At 40.2% G+C, this 23,474-nt stretch overlaps 1 long non-coding RNA gene across 1 annotated transcript; it reads right to left on the bottom strand.

Moving 5' to 3' along the window:
- Positions 1-412: 412 nt before the first annotated feature.
- Positions 413-3,161, bottom strand: LOC123925077. The gene is made up of 3 exons (XR_006814908.1): positions 2,059-3,161; positions 1,061-1,239; positions 413-570 (listed from the first exon to the last, which is right to left on the bottom strand). It is a non-coding gene; the product is annotated as an uncharacterized LOC123925077 (long non-coding RNA).
- Positions 3,162-23,474: the final 20,313 nt, after the last annotated feature.

Raw genomic sequence — 23,474 nt, forward strand, 5'->3', positions numbered from 1 at the left:
ATCACAAAGGGGTAAGTTGAGATTTCAAAAATAATGCTCCGTATTCATTCACATCAAGAGCCCAAGACACTGTGAAGACCAGTGTCGAAGACTCTGGTTGGATGCCACCCTGCCAGGCAACATGTCTGGTCAGTAGCTCTACTTTGAGCTCATGGGAAAAAATGGCTTTGGAGGAGATAGCCCCCTCAGCTAGAGATCCAACAGTCTGAAGAAAGTGAAGAGAGATCGGGGCGCCTGGGTGGCTCAGTGGTTAAAGTCTCTGCCTTCGGCTCAGGTCATGATCTCAGGGTCCTGGGATCGAGCCCCGCATCGGGCTCTCTGCTCAGCGGGGAGCCTGCTTCCTCCCTTCTCTCTCTCTGCCTGCCTCTCTGCCTACTTGTGATCTGTCAAATAAATAAATAAAATCTTTAAAAAAAAAAAAAAGAAAGTGAAGAGAGAAAGTGAGGAGAAAATGCCCAAGAGCAGCTGGTCAGTGCACACCTGATTTTGTCATAACCCAAAGATTACTGCCCTTAGGCACCAGTGGTCCAGCCTGTGGCTAACGATTTCTAGCGACGATACCAAGGCCACCTGAAAGGAAGAGAAGGGAAGAAAAGTGTGTGCTAATTCTCCACCTTGGCAAGAATGCCTTTAGTGAGTTATACACCACCTAGTGTCCTGACAGACCCATCTCTGAACCCTTTCCCAGTTTACTTAGAATATCAAGGCCATCATCTCGAACGCCTTCGAGTTTTCTGTTGTCTATCTCAACACATTTTCCTTCCTCTGAAACAAGAAAGTGTTCCTTCTCTTTTTGAAGGCCAGCTCATTCTACCTCTGCTGTGACTTTGCACCATCAACAATCCCTTCCTTTTCTTCCACAACTCCTCTCCCCTTTCCATTGGCTCCTCTTCTTTCTCAAGTCTAATTAGGTCCCACTTACTACTTAAATATAAGCCATATTCTTAGTTCTATTACAGCCACAAGTCAACATTTTCTCTTTCTCCTTTTTCCCAGTGTCCAATTTTAAGAAATTGATGTTTCCAATTATCTCCACTTTCTCTTTGCCCCATCGTCCTACCTGGTATTTCCTGCACAGATTGACAGCAGTACCTTCCTCAGTCCATGTGTGATGTGTCACATGACATGACCAGAAGTTAAGGTGTCCTGCAAGGAGGTTGTAGGGAGGTAACCTAGAGCACAGAGCACTGACAGGGGTCCTTCACAGCAGAGGCTTCATTCTCAAGTTTACTGGAGCTGCTGTATAAACAAAATATGGTAATCTTTAGGTTAAAGGAAAAGCAGGTGATTCTAAGCTTTTTTTTTTTGATACTTGGTTTAGTAACTGCCATAGTTGAAATAACTCACCCTAGGGGAGAAAGAAAGTCTTTAATTATTTCCAGTTATACAAACCGATAGCCTCTTCCCATTTCTCTTTGTTCCAGTTGAAGATTTGATACCCACTCCTCTGATTTCATTTTTCCTTAGATATACCACCCAGATTTACTTGCTACCTTTTAACCATTTTGAGTTTTTCTCATTGTCCTTCATCCCCTGAGGTGTAGGGTCTCAAACTTTGATGTTTATAAGAAAAATGTTGACAACTTGTTAAAAATATAGAGTTCTTAATGCTATCCCCAAATGCTGATCAATTAGGTATGAGTGGGGGCTGGGCATCGGTATTTTCAACAAGTCCTTCCTTTTCCTTTTTCTTTTTTTTAAGATTTTATTTATTTATTTGAAAGAGAAAGAGAGATCACAAGTAGGCAGAGAGGCAGGCAGGGAGAGAGGGGAGAGAAGGATCCCTGCTGAGTAGAGAGCCTGATGCAGGGCTTGATCCCAGGACCCTGAGATCATGACCTGAGCCGAAGGCAGAGGCTTAACCCACTAAGCCACCCAGGTGCCCCGACAAGCCCCTTCTTGCTGTGGTCCTCAGGCCTTCACTCTCAGTTGGTGAAATACTCTGTTACTGTCAGTTCACAAACTAGCCCCATACACTGAGGGCAGGGAGAGAAAAGAGGAAAGAAAGAGGAAGACCACCCTAGATTGGTAAGTGGTTTCATTAGCAAGGTAACTTACATATAAAGTTTGTCCTGGGTGGCTTCAAGCCCAGTAGAGCACTGTACCTTCCCAAAAGAATCTTGAAAGTTGTATATGGAGGTCATAACTGCGTTCAATTACATAATCAGTCCTGATGGTCTCAATATCACCTTACTCTCTCCAGGCCGCATCCTTGAAATAGCTCCCACTGTGGAACTGGTCAGCAGAGTGTACATTCCCAGGATGGGGAGGGGGTGAGGAGCTTCTGATTGCATGAGGTCAATTTGAGAGTCAACTGGCGGTCACATCCTCTTGATTATCTCCTCCAACAGTGGCCTTATCTACATCCCTGGCCTCAACTTCCATTGGGATAAAACCCAATTCTATATTTCTCAGTTTACATTTCGTTCAGGGTCAAAATTTGCATTTCCAAGCAATTATTAACCTCTTTCTCTAATTTTAAAGCTATGCCTTACATTTAAAAAGAGTTTCAGAAATAAATCCTATCAAACCTATCAAACCTTCCTATCAAACCTCTTTGGGCGCCCATCTTCCTTAACCTTACTAACCACGGTTTTTCCAATTATGTGGGCTCCCTAACCTCAGGAAACTTCAGTCATTGTGAACGTTCAGGACCACCCACTCCTTTATATTCCGAGGGGAGGCTGACACTACCTTCCACCTGCCATTTTCAATATCCTAACTCGTCCTTGCTCTCCCAGCAACCCAATAGGATGCGGCCAGATTAATCTTCCTTAGGGACAGTTCTGTTGCTAGAAAATTTTAGTGACTGACTCTTTTTAATCTAATTTAACTCAAACAGTTTAGCTTATAATCAGCACTCTCCTCTCAAGCTCTGAAAATCCTCTGCCTATATCCTCCTCCTAATTGTCCTAGAAGTAGGATATCAATCCATTGTCAACCAAAGGCACGGTAAGTGTTTTTTCCTCTGTTTCATTGCCATGGATTTTGAGGGTATTTTTGTGTGCGTTTGAAAGTTTGAAACGTTTATATTGTCAAGTTTTTCAGGGATCCTGGGTGGCTCAGTTGGTTAAGCGATTGACTCTTGATCTCAGCTTGAGGTCTTGATCTCAGGATCATGAGTTCAAACCCCACGTTGGGCTCCATGTTGGGCATACAGCCTACTTAAAAAAAAAAAAAATTATTGTCAATATTTATTTTTCCTTTTTGCTTCAAACTTTTTTTTTGGCTTAAGTTGGTGGGTCACTCTAGGGTGCAGTCTATCTTGTTTTATGTTATTCTTGTACAGGTCTCCTTTTAGACCTTATACAGTCAGTTCCTTAATGGTAATAATGTTTCTTTATGGGTGTAATGAAGATATTAGTGAACACTTATTAAGAGCTATTATTATTTTTAGCACCTTACAAATATTAATTCATTTAATCCTCATTTCTACCCTTATGGAGGGCACTACAATTAGACTATTGATCCATTATGTGGATGTAGAAACTAAGGAAACTTGTCCAACTTTGACACAACAAGGCCACACTACTAGGAATTCTGAAGGTGCCAGGACTAGAATCTAGGCAGTTTGACTCCAGAAACCCTCTGTGGAACAACTACTCTATGCTGCCTTCTCCTGTGTGGAAAAAAAATAATGGGGGCTCGGTAAGTACTAGTTGAATGGATGAAATTTAATATATAGACCAGCTGGGTTGGTATTTCTAGACTACACACAGTTTCTTCGAAGACCTCATGAGAGTTTAAGAGGTCACAAGAAATGATCGAGCAGCCATAACGTGAAATGTCAAAGAACCCCAACCTGAGACTCCGAGTTATGAGGCTTTGGAGCACACCAGTCATGATGTACCTGGTTGGCTAAAAGGGAAATCTTGAATGATGAATGGAGGGAGTACAAAAAATGTGGGATCCAAAGCAATGGGCAGTTTTCCACATCATTATAGCAGTATTTTGTAACAATTGCTTTGGCAACTGACAGCAGGCATTTAAATCAGCTATTTCCTCCTCAGAATTCCTCTCCAAAGAATAATAATGGCCTCTGCGACTCTGAAGGAAATGTAGCCCCTACTCGGATACAATCTTATCTGGGAAATTGCCATGGTATTCGTCACAGCTGTCACCGTGCTGAGCCCATTAGAGATGTGCTGAGTGGAGATCTACAGGGTTGTCTGCTCCGAGGGCTCTCGCTACACATTCTTCCGGGTTTCAGCAGGAAAACAAAAAAACACTCAACGTTTTGGGGGGCAGAGACTCCTCAGAGCTGGGTGGGCAAAAGAGAGCCATTCATACAGCCTAAAGGACTTACTCTGTAGCTCAGGTTGTAGATTTATAAAGACATTTGCAGTGACACCCCTGGAAAGGACAGAACATGAGAGAATATAGAAAGAAAACTCAAATTTCTCTGTCTTTAATGGAGAGCATGAGGGTGAGCTAAAGACCTAAAAAGTGGGAGGTTAGTATTGCGACCTCAGAGTTGGAGTTCTTTTCAGTTCATTTCAGTTAAATGGTGGGCTGTCACAATGTCTGTTCTTCTCATGTAGAAAATGCTAGAGCTGGGAGTCTAGCTCCCTCTCTGTGATCCATGGTTAGAGAAATGGGGCGACTGACTAGGCCTCCGCATTTAGCAGGCTGCAGGACCCAGGGTGCCTGGATTAGGGCCAGTGGGACTTTGTAAACTTTGGTTTTACCAAAGGGAAGTTTTCTGCAAATCTTTTTTTTTTTAAGGAAATTTTTTAGGATTTTATTTATTTATTTGACAGAGCGAGAACAGAAGCAGGGTAACAGCAGGCAGAGGGAAAGGGAGAAGCAGGCTCCTCACTGAGCAGAGAGCCTGGTGCAGGGCTTGATCGCAGGACCCCAGAATCATGACCTGAACCAAAGGCAGACACTTAACCAACTGAGCCACCCAGGCACCCCAAGGTTCCTGAAAATTTAATGTAAGATTCCTTAATTTAAAAATGAAAAAATACCCCAAGTCATATTCCCTTTTATTTTCAAATTTGTTTTATTTGCTTTTAATCCACAGTTGCTTTTACTAAGAAACTGACATAAAAATAGCCTTCTACTCAATATAGCAGGGGAGATCCTGTACTCTGATATTCCATTGTCCTAGAAACTAGCTTACGGCACCTTGTGAGTTGCTTATTCTCAAAAATTCACTTATCCCCCTTGACTCAAAACAAGATCAGGCACCTTTACCACACACAACACAACACAGGGTGTTCTCTGCTTGAGACTCTGGGACTGGTTATGGCTTTTTGTACAGATAGCATGCTGTCTGGGCCCGCTGGGGTTCCCACCTCCATCCCTCTCCTATCACCAGAGGCCCCTCTCTAGGTTCCTGAGGACTGTGAGCAGAGCCGGTATGCTCCTGGGGTCCCTTTTGGTTTGGTTTTGTTGAGGAAGAAGGGGTCAGCAAAGCTGGGAGAGGACAGAGCCGTGGTAAGGCAAGGCCACCACGGCCACTGTTACATAATCTCAGCCATTCTTATGCTTCTTCCGGTTGGCCCCCCAACCTTTCCCCTCCTCTCTGTCCTTTGTTCTCATTTTGATTGAAGAAGCCACATCCCCATCCCCAGCCAGGGCCTGACCCAGAACGTGCCCTTGGCGGAAGTCCGTGGGCTGTATGAATGGACTTGACTCTTTTCTTTTCTTTTTTTGGACTTGATGCTTTTCATCACCTCCTCTTTTCCATCCTTTCTTTTTTCTGTCTCCCAAGGCCAGTCGTAAGATAAACAGTAGCAAAAGAAGTGACTGAAATCCGGGCCAAATACTTAGCCTCTTTGAACTGGTTTTTATTTGATAGTTTGATAGTACTTTATCAAATCATGTCTGTGTTTCCTAAAACATTCTCTTCGATAGAACTCACCTAGTAACCATTTTGCTTTTTGTGAATCCATAAAATAATTTTCTCTTTGTCGGTAAATGTACCAGAACAAGGGTCTGTGAAACTCTTCGCAAGAGCATAGCAAAATGTTCTAATTACAAATGCCCCTGAAGACTTATTGTTGATAAATGGCGACCTGACACATCCATTCAGAGTTAAAAAAAAAAGTCATATTAGAATTATTAACACGGAAAGAGGAGTGCCTGGGTGGCTCAGTGGGTTAAAGCCTCTGCCTTTGGCTCAGGTCATGATCCCAGGGTCCTGAGATGGAGCCCCATGTCAGGCTCTCTGCTCAGCAGGGAGCCTGGCTCCTCCTCTCTCTCTGCCTGCCTCTCTACCTACTTGTGATCTCTGTCTGTCAAACAAATAAATAAAATCTTTTAAAAAAAAAAGGATTATTAACACAGAAAGAAAAGGACATACCATGTTTAACTGTTGCATTATATTTCCTTAGCTCACATAGTTTTTATTCTCTTCATAAAAAATGTATTTTGGGTTCATAACCATGAATGAATCACCAATCATTTTACTTATATTAATATTATTATTTGCAATATATCATAATTGTTTCTCAACTGTACACCTAATTATGCCCTTGTGTAATATGAAAAATGTTTCTGTATTAATTTAAAATTGTTTCTAAATGCTACCTTTTATTTTTAAATTTGCATTAAAAGAGAGCATGGCAGTATTCCAAGGCCAATAAAATTCCACCATGTGTGTCTTAACTGAGACATGTGGGCATATATGTACGTACATAAACACAAACTAATTTAAAGTTTCTCTTCAATTTTAAGCTTAATGTGATTAAATTAGTAAAAAAAATAATCAAATGTCTTATAATCATATTCTACTGTTCGAACTGAAATGAAATGTACCTCCCTTTATTAAAAAAGTCTGCAGACCTGATTAAGTAGAGGACAGTGTAATGTCCATTACAAGTGCTTTTTCTGCCATCTAGTGGGAAAAGGAAATCTAGGAGGATTCACAATTTACATTTTTAATTCTATTGTCTTAGAATATTTAGCTAAGGTTTATTTGAAACCTGTTTCAAGTTTGATCTGCGGGTGGACCAGATGTGCATAATCTTGAGCATTCCCCATGATGCCAAAGGGCTACAGACAATAACATAGAGGGTGCTTCTGGCTTTCTATAAAAACGGTGGAGACCATTGGCTCCAAACAAAATACTAGCACCATTGTTTTACATAATTGGATTGTCATTCATTGTCAAAGGGACAAAAGATGCCTCAAGCCCCTGTATGCCAATACTCGAATCCTGTAAACTGGAGGAAGGAGGGTTGAGAGGGATGGCTTGTTGGACACTGTCTAGATCAGCAGTTTTCAAACTTTCTAAACTACAGCTCACACTAAGACGTGTACGTGACATTGCAAGCTTGGCCGTGTACGTATAACAGAAGTCAAAGTTCCATGAAGGAATGACCTTTCTATGGGATTGCTGTATTTTCTGTTCTGTTTTATTCTGTTTGACCCTTTTTGGCATTCTTTTATAACATTTTAAATGGACTTCATGATCCACTAATGGTCCTGAAGTTTGAAAAACCCTGGTAAGATGTGTCACCTAAAAAGTCCTAGGTGTTTACCTCTACAGCTTAAAAAATATATGATACTAAGTCTAGAATTATGACCAAGTAAAAAGTTAAATGAAAAAAGACACAATTGGGATTGGTTAATTAACCTTTGAGATCTTATCAGATATTTTATCTGATGAGTGTTCTCCAGTATTACTGCCATCATCCGGTCTATCTCCCAGAATAGAAGGCTTGGACTCGTCTTCATAAACACCTCTTGGTCAAGGTCTATGCACCTCTTGGTCAAGGTCTGTGCACCTCTTGGTCAAGGTCTATGAATTCTGGCCTTAAGAGTCTTCTTTGCTCTCTTTCCATCTTCATCTAGTCTGGACCATTCCTGTTTCCCCCTGGGTGATTCCACAAGCTTCCATACTGCTCTCCCTGACTCCATCTCTCTCCCCTCTGAACCTTCCTTCACCCAGTTGCCAAGATTAAATCTCCTCCCCACAGGTCAGATAAAATCATTCACTGTATTCTGTTCCTAAGGAATAACACCCGAGTGACTTAGGGTGACATTCAAATTCCTCTCTGTTTAGTGCTTTGTTGGCATTTACTATTTTAGATTAAACGACCCCCTCATTCAGTTGTGAGTGGGATCTTTATGTTTATCTCCTTTTAAGCATACTATGTTTGCCCCAGCAGGTGCTTAATAAATATTGGCGGAAGGCGCTGAGTGGAACTTCCTTTCTGACCTTCAGTTTTGGGCACACCCTATGTTCCCGTTGTTCTACTAACCATTCCCTGAACTCTCATTTTATTAATTAATTAGTTCATCTGTATATTCATTTTTTTAAAAGATTTTATTTATTTATTTGACAGATAGAGATCACAAGTAGGCAGAGAGGCAGGCAGAGAGAGAGAAGGAAGCAGGCTCTCCACGGAGCAGAGAGCCCGACGTGGGGCTCGATCCCAGGGCCCTGGGATCATGACCTGAGCTGAAGGCAGTAGCTCTAACCCACTGAGCCACCCAGGCGCCCCTGTATATTCATTTTTTAAAGAATGTGCATTTGCGTGAGCTTTTTCCTGGGCTGCCTTATTCTCTGTTTTCTGCCTGTAGAAATTCTTTTCACCCTTTAAACACCAACTCAAAACCATCTCTTGCAAGCAATTCCCTTGGTTGCCAGAAGAAAAAATTCCCACAGCTTTTTGATGATAACCCCTAGTTTCTATTCAAAGCTTAGGCTTTCCTGCACTGTTTTAGATTATGGTTCTCTGTGTCTGTCTCACTTGAGGATGAGCATCTTGAGGACAGGGAACCTGCCTTGTGCATCTTTCTAGTCCCTAGGTGTTTGATAGAGGTTCATTGACTTAAACACTTGTTGAGTATATCTATTTAAATAGGTAGGCTGGAGGCTGAGCCTGCTGGCAGTCCTTTTCAATACAGGCCAGCCAATCTTAGATGGGCTATTCTGAAGTATATACACAAGTTTCAGAGCAGGGATTTGATCCAGATTTCTAGTTTGAATCATTAGTCCCCATATCGACACTTTGTTCAGCCCATGGTGATGCACTGATGGGAGGTCCTTCTCTGTGGGCCTCTCATAGTACCTCCATGCCAGAGGAGTGTGCAGCCTGGAACCATTGGCCAGACTCTTCACTGTTGGGCTGTGAGCACCGGAGAGGGATCTACAGTATGAAAAAAAAAAAAAAAAGGAAGGAAGGAAGGAAAGAAAAGAAAACACTTTGTTTCAATATCTGCTGAGCACTGTATACTGTTGAAAATACCAAGTGGAAAAGCCAACTGCCCCTACCACAAAATGAAAGTCCTGTTGAGTGGCCTTTTTCCATGTTCCCATAATGATCTGTGCTTTTTTCCTGTCTGTCACTGCACTTCCTTCTTGTGCTGCATGTATGTGTTTCCATGAGTTCCTTGTAGGAAGGCTTCTCTTATTCATTTGTATACTCAGCCACTAGCATACCACCTGCATTAGCAGACAGTCAATAAGTATTTGTTGAATGGGAATGAGAGACATAAAGAATTATAATGGATAAAGAACTACTAGATATTATGTCCATCTTCAAGGTGTTTAGGCACCAGGTAGGGAAATAATCACCTAACCATTCCGACCATAATGTTCTACACTTAATAGACATTCAATACATTTTAATGAATGATAATTTAAGAAATGAGAGCCAATTTCTATTGCTAAATTCTTATCAAGAGGTATAAATAGCTGTTTCTGTCTTCTAGGAGAGAATAATCAAGCATGAAGTAATAAAAATGTTCATAAATACATTACTCAGGAGGTTGGATTTCCTGCCAAAGTTGTCTTAGACATATTACTAGGAGCTGAGATAGTTAGAAAAGCCTTCCCAAACGAAGGAAGGTCTTTGTCAAGAACTGTGAAAAGGCTAAAGTTTCACCCTATTTGCAAGCTGAAAGTTAGTCTGTTACATTTTCTTAGGTACTTGAAGAAGACCCAAAATCCTAGGTCAACAATAGACTTTCTTCCTCAGAGTATAGCAGGCCACAGGAACTTTGTGTTCACCCTGATGAATGGGTCCTCCAAATCCCGTAGGGCTGACACAGAGGGGCCCAGAGGAGCACCGCACACTCTGCAGGTTTGTATCACACCTGAGGAAACCCGAGTTAAGGAAACTCCAATCTTCCAAAGGCGCTGTTGGCAAACCTGTTCAATCTTTGCACTGGAAGGAGACATTATCCTTATTAACCTGGTCAGAAAACAAATTTGTCCTCTCCCAGAGGGAGACACTATCTCTCTGTTGAAGGCTGTATGCTCTACAAACATCCTTTGTTATCCAGACCAAAAGTTGTCAATGCCTTTACTCAGAAGATGGACAGGAACACAAGACACCCATAGAGAATGTACTTCCAATAGTCTCAATTTGGTCCTCGAAGGTTGTGTGTGATTTGATTAAGCAATAGGAAGAGAAGAGATATTCTAGGAGAAAGGAGAATTTCATGGGCACATATTCATTTCTGGACAGATCCCTTTGGGCCTCAGTTCTTTATTTGTAAAAATAGAATACCTCCTTCAAAAGGTTGCTATAAAAATTGCATGAAGTCATCTATATATGGCATCCAGCCTGGTGACTGACACACAGCAGGTACCAAACTGTTAGTTCTTTTCTATTTCCCCCAGAATGTATAGGCTGTGGCTCTGTAGCCTGCTCTGACATTAAGAAAAGGGTGAATGGAAGCATTTAATCATTCCATTTGTAAACTTTTTATTAAGCATCTATTATGTTCCAGGTGCCAGGCTAGAGACCATGCCTGCTCTCTTGAACCTTACAGTCTGTTTTGAGGGGGAAATAGATAGAGGAGAGTAGAATTATCTTGCTTCCACCAAACAAGCTTGTAGAAAATATACCTCCAAAGTTTTATGGTAATGCCATCTGACCATGAAGCCAGGGAATTAATTATTGAGACATAGAAGGAGCATAAACCTAAAATAAGAGCAATGAAAAGTCAAAGTTCAGTGATGCCATATACCATTCAACAGCAGGCTTTTTCAGGATCTTTTGGGGAAAAGAATACTAATAGCTGTAGCAGAAAGATTTCATGTGGACATTATTGTCACCGATGCACGATAGTTCATTCGTTTGGTAATATGTACTGAGCATTCACCACATGCTATGGTGATAGGTGCTAGAATTCAAGGATCAAGAACAGGAATTTTCTTGAGAGTGAGTTGGCCCCCAAGAGACAAGTGATTGATTTTTCATAAGTTGGTATCAACATTTATCTATCTATAGTTGGAGAAAAACATGAGAATCTGAGAGATACTATGAACATGGTATTCAATTTAAAGGTGGTAAGATTATCGATTCATTGGACAATTCTAAATTAGACCTTGATTAGGAGAGAAGGAAGTTGTTAAAATGTCTTTCTGTGGAGAGCATACACAATTTTTGTTATAGACTACATGCATCAAATATTTAATGGTAATAAAATAATTTTTTGAAAGATAAAAGTTAGGGGCACCTGGGTGGCTCAGAGGGTTGAGCCTCTGCCTTCAGCTCAGGTCATGATCTCAGGGTCCTGGGATCGAGCCCCGCGTTGGGGGTCTCTGCTTAGCAGGGAGCCTGCTTCCCTGTCTCGCTCTCTCTGCCTGCCTCTCTGCCTACTTGTGATCTCTCTGTCAAATAAAGAAAGAAAATCTTAAAAAACAAACAAACAAACAAAAAAGAAAGGTAAAAGTTATAACAACCATCCCTACTTTGGGGGTTGGGCCTGATAATTCAACCACTACGTGAAGTCTGTTGAATGCCTTAGAATAGTATGTGAAAGGACATCTCCGGTTGGTTTTGGTACTAGTGGTGATAGTACTTCACTCCTACCTTGTTTCCAGTGCAATGAAGTCCGCATTCCACTTATTTGTTTAGAATCTACCCACTACGCTGGAATATGAAAAATGCTCACGCTGTTTGAGCGCTGAGTGATGGGGGCTAACCGGGAGGAGAAGTAAATTACATTTGAGACGAGAAGACGAGAAGACAAGGTGTGAAAGGAGAGCCAAAGAGAGACATGCTCCATCTTCAATTTTTATTACTCACGGGTCACGAGGCAGGCCTTAGCCAATGCTAATAGTTGGCCTTATAGCCGATGGCTGAGGGGAATGTTGGGTCCAGCAGTCAAATGAGTCAAAGGACCTTCAGAACTCTCCAGCTGCCAGTCTCACCCGCTGGTGAGTCTAGTCTTGTCTTGTGCTGTCTAGCTGGCTACATTCCTTCAGGTTAAATCATACTTCTAGGATCTGCTTTTCCCCAGGGTGGGGGGACGCATTATTAGCAACATCTTAGTATGGATTCCTTTGTCGTGACCTGAGTGTGTGAGAGAAACAAGAAAGACGGCCCCAAATCCTGCAAGTGAGAGAAGAAAAGACTGGAGAAACCCCAGGGGAGAAACATCTCTCCGCCATGCATTGTTTTCCTTCGGGGCTCCCTTGTTAACCAGATTTACAGCTAAATCCCAACATAGGTTCTCAGACCTTTCTGAACTGATGAAAGTGACAGTGTGGGAGTCATAACAATCCGTCACAACAGCCCTCTTCCTGTCGGAGCCATGCTAGTGGCTGCTGCCTCAAAAGGTCAGGCCCACACCCGTCTTTCTGAGCCTGTGGGGCCCCCGAGGTCCTTGTGCAGTAGCCTTTCAGCCTAAGAACAGGGCGGTAGGTAGAGTGTCATTTTTGTGAAATTAAAGCACTTTTGTCTTTGTTCCACTCAAAACGCTTTTCTGGAGGTGCCTGGGTAGCTCAGTTGTTAAGTGTCTGCCTTCCATTCAGGTCATGATCTCAGGATCCTGGGATCGAACCCCGCATCAGGCTCCCTGCTCAGTAGGAAGCCTGCTTCTCCCTCTCCCACTCCCCCTGCTTGTATTCCCTCTGTCACTGTCTCTCTCTGGGTCAAATAAATAAATAAAGTCTTAAAAAAAAAAAAGAAGTATACTTTTTTGTCTTTTTCTCTCTGAACTTGGCCCTCATTGATAAAGTCCCTTCTGCGTCTATTAGGTGAAGCCAGACGAGGTCAGGGATGGTGTACATGCAGGGCCGAACTAAACCTTAGCAAGCTCTCGCTCCCTGGCTGCCCATCCTCCCCGACAATGTTCTGTGAGCACACTTCCAGGAAGGTTTCCTTTAGCCAGCTGTTTGCGCCTATTTCTCGGGAGGGTTCTCAGTGTTCGGCAGGAACAAACATCACTGATATTCCCATTAGGCTTATCAGAAGCAAGTGGGAACAATGAGCTCTTTTCATGTTGAAAATAGAGGTTTTTAGAATTATTCATAATCCTGCTGCTTCTCCCAACACATCTTCATCCCCATGGGGTCCATTCACTAATTAGCTATGCTAGTCTTTACACTAAAATTTAGCTACATATGAATCTTGTGGTTTTTTTTGTAGGATGTCTTGATTTTCCTCCGTGTATAAATGTGAAAATAAAGAAAGAAAACATCATTTAAGGTGCGGCTACCTGGCTCAGTCGATAGAGTATGCGGCTCTTGATCGCGGGCTTGTGAGTTTGAGCCCCACATTGTGTGTAGAGATTACTTAAAAATAAAGTCTTGGGGCACCTGGGAGGCTCAGTGGGTTAAGCCGCTGCTTTCTTCTCAGGTCATGGTTTCAGGGTCCTGGGATCGAGCCCCGCATCAGGCTCTCTGCCCAGCGGGGAGCTTGCTTCCCCCTCTCTCTCTGCCTGCTACTCTGCCTACTTGCGATCTGTGTGTGTGTGTGTGTGTCGAATAAATAAATAAAATATTTTTTAAAAAAAATAAAGTCTTAAAAAGAGAGAGAGAACATAATTTAAAATGGAGTCTGGAAGTCCAAAAGAGCTTTCTCACACTACCACTTGCTGTAGGAAGCATACCTTGCATTCCCAAATGGGGAGCTTACTTTATATACTCCAGCAGGAGGAAGGAAGAATTTCTCCTTGCCCGCAACAGAACAACGTAGCCAGAGAAAAACTGCCAACTTCAACCAAGGAGAAGCCACAAGTTTCCCTCCCAACTTCCTTCTTCCCGCTAAAAGCAAATAAATGCAAATGCCTCTCTCTGTTCTCCAGACGTGCCTATGGTTCACCATAGTTTGCTTGTCCTAAATTGCAATTCCTGTTATTGCCGAAAACTCATTTGGCTGATAAACTGGCTCTTTTGTTCTTCTAGGGTCAACATGAACACAGTATAATCTTCTATTTAAATACATTTTGTCAATGTTTCCAAAAAGAGTATACAAAAATAAGAATTTATGGAAGTATAAGGTCTAATTCCATTGGTGAGAGGTGCATTTCAAATTGAAGTCTTTTCAGAATCTTTGGACCATTCCTGAAAATAAGAGGTTAGATAAGTCCAGTAATACAAAATATGAAGTGAAGATTAACATTTACAGAGCTCCTACTAGATGCCAGGTGGTATGCTATGGATTTTACATATGTCCCCTTAATCTTCATAACACTGTGAGCTCTATCCTATCTATCCTACAGATAAGAAAACTGAGATTTGGAGAGGGCACACACATTAAGCCTGCCTGATCCTAAAGCCTGAGCTTTCTATTAAACTATATGGATAATAGAGCAGAAAGGAATCTTGGGGACTTTCTAGGATAGTGGTTTTCCAAAGTGTAAGATGGGTACCAGAGTAGGTGGTACATGGGACATTACATTCAAAATGCAATAAATGCCATATTAAGGAAGTTCAGTTTCTTTTCGAAACTTTGTAATTCATCTGGTAATTCAGTTTTATGTTGCAAAAACGTGCTCCTCTATCAAGGAAAGAGCAGGTCTCAGAATCACAGATTTTATTTATTTTTTTTAAGATTTTATTTATTTATTTGACAGAGATCACAAGTAGGGCAGAGAGGCAGGCAGAGAGAGAGGAGAAAGCAGGCTCCCTGCTGAGCAAAGAGCCCGATGTGGGGCTCGATCTCAGGACCCTAGGATCATGACTTGAGCCGAAAGCAGAGGCTTTAACCCACTGAGCCACCCAGGTGCCCCAGAATCATAGATTTTTAAAGACAATATTTAGCAAAGTATAAGCCTATCTTTATTTTTAATTGTAATTATTTTTTTTTATATTTTATTCATTTATTTGACAGAGAGAGAGGTCACAAGTAGGCAGAGAGGCAGGCAGAGAGAGAGGGGGAAGCAGGCTCCCCGCTGAGCAGAGAGCCCGACGCGGGGCCGATCCCAGGACCCTGAGATCATGACCTGAGCCGAAGGCAGAGGCTTAAACCACTGAGCCACCCAGGCGCCCCTAATTGTAATTATTTTTATAGATACTTTCTAACTATGGCAAATGATGCTGTTTCCATGCTAGTCGCCATGTACATTTTTATTTTGAAAATAAGTGTATTTGGATTTTAAGTAAGCCTATTTAAAGAAAAGGGTTTATAAATAATAGCTTGCTGGCATATACATGTGGTAAAAATCATGAAGATGTTATAGGAAATGCAAACTTCAGGGACACAGACCTGGAGATTCTAGACTGAAACTCACATGATACAATTGAAGAAATGGACACCTAGAGAGATGTAGTTTAGTGTCCTTGACCTACAAGTTTCCTTAATTGCTGAAACATGATCGTCTACCTCTTAAAACATGCCATGATCTTCCCACCAGCAGGTCAATTTCCATTGTTGTTCTCCCTGTTTTTCCTGGTAGAGCTTCAGGTATCTTCTCACTAGTAAATGCAAATTAGAATTAAAGAAACTAGAAATTCTGTTTTCTTCTAGAGCAGTTGTTTTTATGACTTAACATTAGTTTATTTATTTAGATATTTCCACATACAGCAGTCAGCAAATTCAAGTATAAAGTGTAGCTCTTACAATAAAAAGGCCATTTATTGGTGGCAGAGCAGATAAATTAAAAAATTTAACAAATGAAACAGTTTTCCAACATTACTTCTTGAAAGCACAATTAGAACAATCTTTTTTTAAAATTTGTGATTCATCACTTACATACATATAATACCCAGTGTTCATCACAAGTGCCCTCCTTCACACCCATCACTCATTTAACCGATCCCCACTCACCTCCCCCATCAACCCTCAATTTATCAGACCAGTCTTTTTAGAGGCTTTTGATGTAACTCACCAAGTGTGTATCGGGCAATTTATTGCTTTTAGGAACTGGAAGTGATAATGTGGACTGTTTCTGATAGAATGTGCCTGTATTTCCATTCAGCTATGGGAGACCCATAAGACCCATAAGATACCCTAGTATTCTGCTCTACTGTAGTGGACATGGTGCTATTTGTTAAAGGATATACTTCTCGACTGCTAGTTAAGGCTGACAGATGTACCAGCTTCTGGTATATATGAGCCCAACACTGAAATTCATAAAACAAGGTTAGTACTGGGTTCCCCAAGTACAGTATTTCTGGAAAATGAATGGCTTTAATCTGTTTATTTTATTTTGTCTTAATTAAATTATTACATATATCTGTAGAGATGTCACAAAAATTCACCACCCACCAACATCAGCAGTAGCATGGTTAAGAAAAGAATGGGGCAATCCTGGGCAAGGTAAGCATCTATCATTAGTCTTTTATTATACTTCACAGTCTACTTCCAGTGTGTCAACTACTACCTCTGGGCATTGGATTCCCAAGCTCTTTTGGTCTCTTCTCCCATTTTGCCCCTTCACCCCATGAGATGGAGATATACAGTGAAAGACACTATGGTACATGGGCTCTACAACCAGTTTATCTAGGTTTGAATCCTGACTCTACCACTCTCCTGATGATCTATTTCTTTACCACTCTGTGCCTTAGTTTCCTGATCTGCAATGGGATAATGCTATCTAATCCCCCACGGTAGCTGTAAGCAACCTGATATGTGTAGAACACCAAAAACTGTGTCTTGTTTTGGTGCTTTCCACATAGGAAGTTTCAATCTTGTTATTTTTCAGCCACATGGTAGATGTCTTGGATGTCAACTCTGCCCTTGCATTCATCTAACATATATTTATTGAACCCTTATTATGTGCCAGAAACTGTTCAAGATCCTTGAGACACATTAATGAACAAAACCAAAAAATATCCTTGCCTTGTGCAGATTTTTCAGGTAGAGGGAGATAGACAATAGTCAATAAGTAGAAATAAATTGTGTTAAAGTGTAACTGTTGTGAGAAAAAAAAAATGGAGTTGGTAAGAGAATTAGAAGGGTAAGCAAGGGTGAGATTTAATATATATGCTCAATATAGTATGTCTAAAATAAAACTCACTTTTAGTCAAACTATGGAAAGAGCCTAGACATCCATGAACAGATGAATGGATAAAGATGTACACACACACACACACACACACACACACACACAGGAATACTACGCAGCCATCAAAAATGAAATCTTGCCATTTGCAATGATGTGGATGGAACTAGAGGGTATTATGCTAAGCAAAATATGTCAGTCAGAGAAAGACATTATCATACGATCTCACTGATACGGGGAATCTGAGAAACAAGACAGAGGATCATAGGGGAAGGGAGGGAAAAATGAAACAAGATGAAACCAGAGAGGATGACAAACCATAAGAGACTCTTAATCTCAGGAAACTAAGAGTTGCTGGGGAGGAGGGGAGTGGGTGATGGACACTGGGGAGGGTATGCACTACATGAGCGCTGTGACCTAAGACTGATGAATTACATACCTGTTCTCATGAAACAAATACATTACATGTTAATAACAACAAAAAAAATTCACTTTTCCAGTAAAACCACAGTTGTTTTTTGTTTTTTGTTTTTAATTTTTTTTTTCTTTTTTACAGAGAGAGAGAGAGAGAGAGAGAGAGATTACAAGTAGGCAGAGCAGCAGCCAGAGAGGGGAGGAAGCAGGCTCCCTGCCCAGCAGAGAGCCCGATACGGGGCTCGATCCCAGGACCCTGAGATCATGACCTGAGCTGAAGGCAGAGGCTTAACCCACTGAGCCACCCAGGCGCCCCCAGTTGTTTTTTTTAAGTTGGCTCCACACCCAGCCCAATGTGGGAATGGAATTCAGGACCTTGGGATCCAGACCGGAGCCAAATCAAGAGTTGGACACCTAATCCAGCTACTCAGACAGCCCTAGATTCCCTTTGTGATCTCCATTTACTGATACTTAATCTTTGGTATCAGGGTTAAGAAATCAGTCACCCAGGATGCATGGGTGGCTCAGTGGTTTAAAGCCTCTGCCTTCAGCTCAGGTCATGATCCCGAGGTTCTGGGATGGAGTCCCGCATCAGATTCTCTGCTCGGCGGGGAGCCTGCATCTCTCCCTCTCTGCCTGCCTCCCTGACTGCTTGTGATCTGTCAAATAAATAAATAAAATCTTTTAAAAAAAAATTCAGTCACCCTATTTCTTCTCTATTTTCCCCATAAGTTACCATTATATCCCATGTGTTTTTCTTTTGTAATGTCTCTCAAATCCACCTGACTAGAGCACTTGCGTTTTGGTTACTGTGGTGGCCTCCTAGTCTCTGCTTTTAGTTTCTCCCTGCTCCAATCCATCCTGCGTTTATTAATTTGCTTGCAAAGCAAGGCCCAGAACAGAGCTTAACCATGTCTCTTCCTTTCTTTGCTATCTACGGAAAAAAAAAGTCAGACTTGTTCAGGGATGTTCATAATGTGGCCTCAGCCTGCCTTTCCAAGCCCTCTCCTACTCTTCCTTAAATAGAACTTTCCATTTCAGCCAGAATAAGCTACTGTGACTTCCTTCCTGCACCTACACAATGCACTGGCTTCTTTTCTAACACTGTATTGTCAGTTTTCTCCTTCTCTTTACAAATGTTAGAAATTTCATTAAAATTCCTTGGAGAATTTATAAAATCCCATATAATGAGATAACCTCATGAGGGAAACCATGCAGACTTGATTTCAACAAGGTGGAGGGGCCGATGCAAGGACTCACTGATTCCTGGAGAATCCACAAACAACGAAAATGGGTTTATTTGCTACTACCAAGCCTACTCAAGACAGAATACCAACTAATGATTTCACTGCCAAAAACGTGCAGACAAGATTTACTTTTTCTAGACTGCCTGCCTTCAGCCCTCACTTACAAATCCTTTCTGTCCTTTGTTCCTTAATTCTGTCGAGGATTCCCTCTTGTGACAATAATTTATGTAAAAATAACTGAAGGCCCAGTTTTTAAAATAGGCAGAGACAATTTTGTTTACATTTACAGATGTTTTATTGATTCATAATTAAAGTCCTTGGAAAAATAAATCCATTTTCTTCTTATATTAAAGAATCCAACTGTTGTTTTTATGGAATTAAAGTATAAGTACTCTTGCCATTGGTAAGTATCAGAGCACTTTTATATTAATCCATTTCCTTCTGTGAAGTCCTAAGCCACAGTAGGCTATCATTTTGATTTCGCAGTGATACAATTCACTTCTGACTCTTCAACTCACTTGCATATAATGACTCAACCAATTTCTACTACTTTATATGGGTTTCAATGCTAGTGAGACACACATTTCTGCCACATAAGATGGAGATTTTCTCAAAGGTTTCTACTAATTTAAATGGTAACCTTCAATGAGTCAGTCTCTAGAACCAGAGGTCCATGTACCTCAAAAATAAGAAATACATTATTTCAGAAGGATCGCCAACCAAAATCATTATTTTTTCACATTTCTGGCTTCCCAAGTATCTGTCTGATCACTGGGTTATTTTCAACTCAGTTCTGAGTGGGACTGAACACAGAACCTCTTTACTAATGACAAGTTAAGGCAGCCCCTCAAGTTCTTTAGAAACAAACAAAAACCTCTAGCCTATTTTATCCTCCCAAATTATTTAATCTATAAGCATTACTAAGCCAAGTGCTAACTATAATGTTTTGTCTATAAGCACTTTGTATCTACGTTTATATATTAGTTTGCTATAACTGCTATAACATAGTACCACAGACTGGTAGGCTTAATCAACAAATTTATTTTTCTCACAGTCTGGAGGTCAGAAGTCCAAGATCGAGGTTTTTGGAGGTCTGTTTCCTTCTGAGGCCTCTCTCCTGGGCTTGCAGATGGCTGCGCTCTGCTCCTTCTTCAATCTCTCCTCCAAGCATGGGCATCCCTCAGACCTCTGTGCATCTTAATTTCCTCTTATACAGGATAGCAGTCAATTTGGATTAGGACTCACCCTAAAGGACTCATTTAATTTAATCACTTCTTTAAAGGCTCTCCAAAAACAGACATATGCCAAAGTACTGGAGTTAGGGCTTCAACAAATGGATTTTGGGAAAAGAAAATCAGCCCTCTAACAGTTTCCTAACAAAGAGAGCTGAACTGGATGCCTGAGTGGCTCAGTCAGTTAAGCGTTTGCCTTTGGCTCAGGTCATGATCCCGGGGTCCTGAGATCAAGCCTCACATCGGGCTCCCTGCTCAGGAGGGAGTCTGTTTCTCCCTCTACCCCTCCCCACCATTGTGCGATCTCTCTCTGCTCTGTCTCATTCTCTTAAATAAATAAAATCTTAAGAAAAAAAAAAAAAAGATGGCCAAACTTGTCATTTATGATGTCTTAAAAGATTTTGGCTCTATCTTTGGGAAAAGTGTTCAAGTAGCTTTGTCAGTAAATGAGGCTCCAATAGATCAAATGAGGAAAAAGCATCCAAGTGCAAAGTTTGCTTGGCAATCAGACATTTGTTCATGAGCACCTAGTTTGCTCGACTATCCTAGTTTTATGCCTAATTCTTAAATAGCCCTTCACTCTTGGCCCAGTGGAATGTGTGGGCAAAAATAAGCATTTAATGTTTCAGGTCCTGGGCAGAGTATTTTCCACACATAGTCTGTGAAGCAGGGATGAATTTCCCCATTTTCCAGAGGACAATGAATCTCAGTAGTAACTTGCCCCAAATTATTGAGGCAGAAGAACCAGAGCCCGGCTACTCAGCAGTGTGGTCTCCTGGCTCCTGTGCTTTTCTCAGGTGAAACCGTGAGAACTACAATTCCACTTCTGGGTACATACCAAAAGGCAGTAAAAGCAGGCACTTGAACAGATATTTATACATCAATATTAAAAGCAACATTATTCACAATAGCCAAAAGACAGAAACAACCCAAATATTCATTGGGTGAATCGATCAACAAAACGTGGAAAATACATGTTATGGAATATTATTCAGCTCTAAAGAGGAATGAAATTCTGATACGTTATAATATGGACGAATCCTGAGGACATTTTAAGTGAAAAAAGAGGCACTAAAGGACAAGTACTGTATGATTCTACTTACATGAGGTACCTAGAACAGTAAAATTCTTAGAAACAGAAAACAGAAAAACATTTACCTAGAAAAATGGGCTGAAGGGAGAGACTGGGGAGTCACTGCTTAATGGCTAGTTTGTTTGGATGATGAAAAGTTCTAGATAGTAGTGATGGTAGAGTAACAGTGTGAATGTTCTTAATGTTACTCATCTGCACAACTTAAAAATAGTTAAGATGGTAAATTTTCTGTTGTATATATTTTACAATAAAAAATGTGGCTAGGGGCGCCTGGGTGGCTCAGAGAGTTAAAGCCTCTGCCTTCAGCTCAGGTCATGATCTGAGGGTCCTGAGATCGAGCCCCACATCGGGCGCTCTGCTCAGAGGAGAGCCTGTTTCCCCCTCTCTCTCTGCCTGCCTCTCTGCCTACTTGTGATCTCTGTCAAATAAACAAATAAAATATTTAAAAAAAAATTTGGCTAGTGTGAAGAACTGAATTTTTAAGTTTAATTAAAGTATGTTTGAAAACCAATACTTGGTTCAGTTATTAGAAACACTTAAGTATGCTTGACACATGTATGAAATTTTGTAGTCTCCCACTATGTAAAGAATCTGTTACCTGAAGTAAAGAAAAATATAATCTCACATATATTTGAAATGCCAACTTTGTTTCCAAGACTGGGGCAATGTTAATATAGCGTTTTCCTTTCACTACCAGGAGAAAAGTATATTTTACACCTCAAGCCTAATTTTACATTGTAAATTATAGAGCCTTTAAATAATCCTCATTCTAAGTATTTATCTAAATACAGAATACCTACAGAAACAAGTTGTGTTCACAAAGTATATATTGAATCAAAAGTACATGTCAATACTACAAAAATGGCTTTATTTTTGTCACTGACAACATGCATAACACCGCCAATTGTATCATCACAATTTGTTTTGATTCTGTTAAATAGTACTGAAGTATGCATTAAAAATATATGTTTACATTTAACACTTAAAGAAGCTCTCTGTAAACATAATGCCTTCTCAATATATTTTCCTGCTTTGTATCATACATAAATAACTTAACCTACAAAATCATAAATAAAACTATTAACTCTTGTGGCCTAAGAGTATATACCAATTTTGAAGCTTGACAAAAATGTTGTCTTTATGATTTCATGGGTAACAAAATATAGAACTTACAGTGTTTACTACCAAATAAATGACTTACCAAAAGTCATTATTGTCTCCCAATTGAGTCTGCCAATAATACAACTTCCAGGGTCCTTGGTAAAGATGCTAGGTGCTTACAAAGTCTAAATAATCATGACTAGATTTTACAACAGAAGGCTGTCACTTAATTACTAAGCCTTACTTTGTCTGAAGTACAAAAATGCTGCTAAAGAGTAAACACTTGTACTATCATTTAAATGGAAGCTAACAAATCTAAAATAAAACCAGATTAAAATCGTATCACTCTTGGATAAAATATTCTATCGAGATTTTGCTACAGAACAGAATTAACACTATCCTTCATTTTCCAAAATTCACTTTGAACCATCACTTTGATTAGCTAAAACTTTCAGGGAAAAAATAATGACACAAAAAGTGACCTGGAAAGGAATACTTAAAATTCCTGATACACAACACTTGATTATTTAGTTTTTGTTTAATGAACAGACTCTTTATTCCTTCAGAAAATATTATTTGTTGACAGATACTTCCTATTTAGTGATTAGATAACCACTCAAGATATATTAGGTAACTACGCAAACTATTTTTATGTAATAAAATTAAAGAATTTTGCATATAGGAAATATTTCATTATGCATTATTTTCTAGGCCATCATTTATATAGTACAGAACTTAGAAAGAAAAATATTATCAATTAATATTTTCATTAAATTTAAATGGTTCAAATGACAATAATGAGCACTATCATTACTTTTAAAATCTAAGTTTCTAAGTTTTATTTTTCAGTCAATACAAAAAGTGATCTGGTTCTTATTGTTAAGTGCCAGGAAAACTTTCATGTTTAAAAAAGTAAATATTCTTTGTTAATAAGAGCAGGTTAAAAAAAAAAAAAAAAATAAGAGCAGGTTAAAACAAATGATTTCTGTGCTCTTATAAAAAAAGATTCTGATATACGCTGTAAATCTAAATCAAAATTCACAAATGGTGGCTGAACTTGTTAACTTTTAGCCCAATACAACACAAATCCACAGTTATTTTGCATAAACAATTCAAAATTAAATTTTATAATGGAAATGTCAACAAGTCATAACTACTCCATTACTTCTGATGGGTTCCACTATTCTTTAACCAGGCACAGCAGATGTGCACATCTGATAGACAGACTGCTTAGAAAATTAAAGCTAT

Source organism: Meles meles, chromosome 14 (genome assembly GCF_922984935.1).
Source record: "Meles meles chromosome 14, mMelMel3.1 paternal haplotype, whole genome shotgun sequence".
Taxonomy (NCBI): domain Eukaryota; kingdom Metazoa; phylum Chordata; class Mammalia; order Carnivora; family Mustelidae; genus Meles; species Meles meles.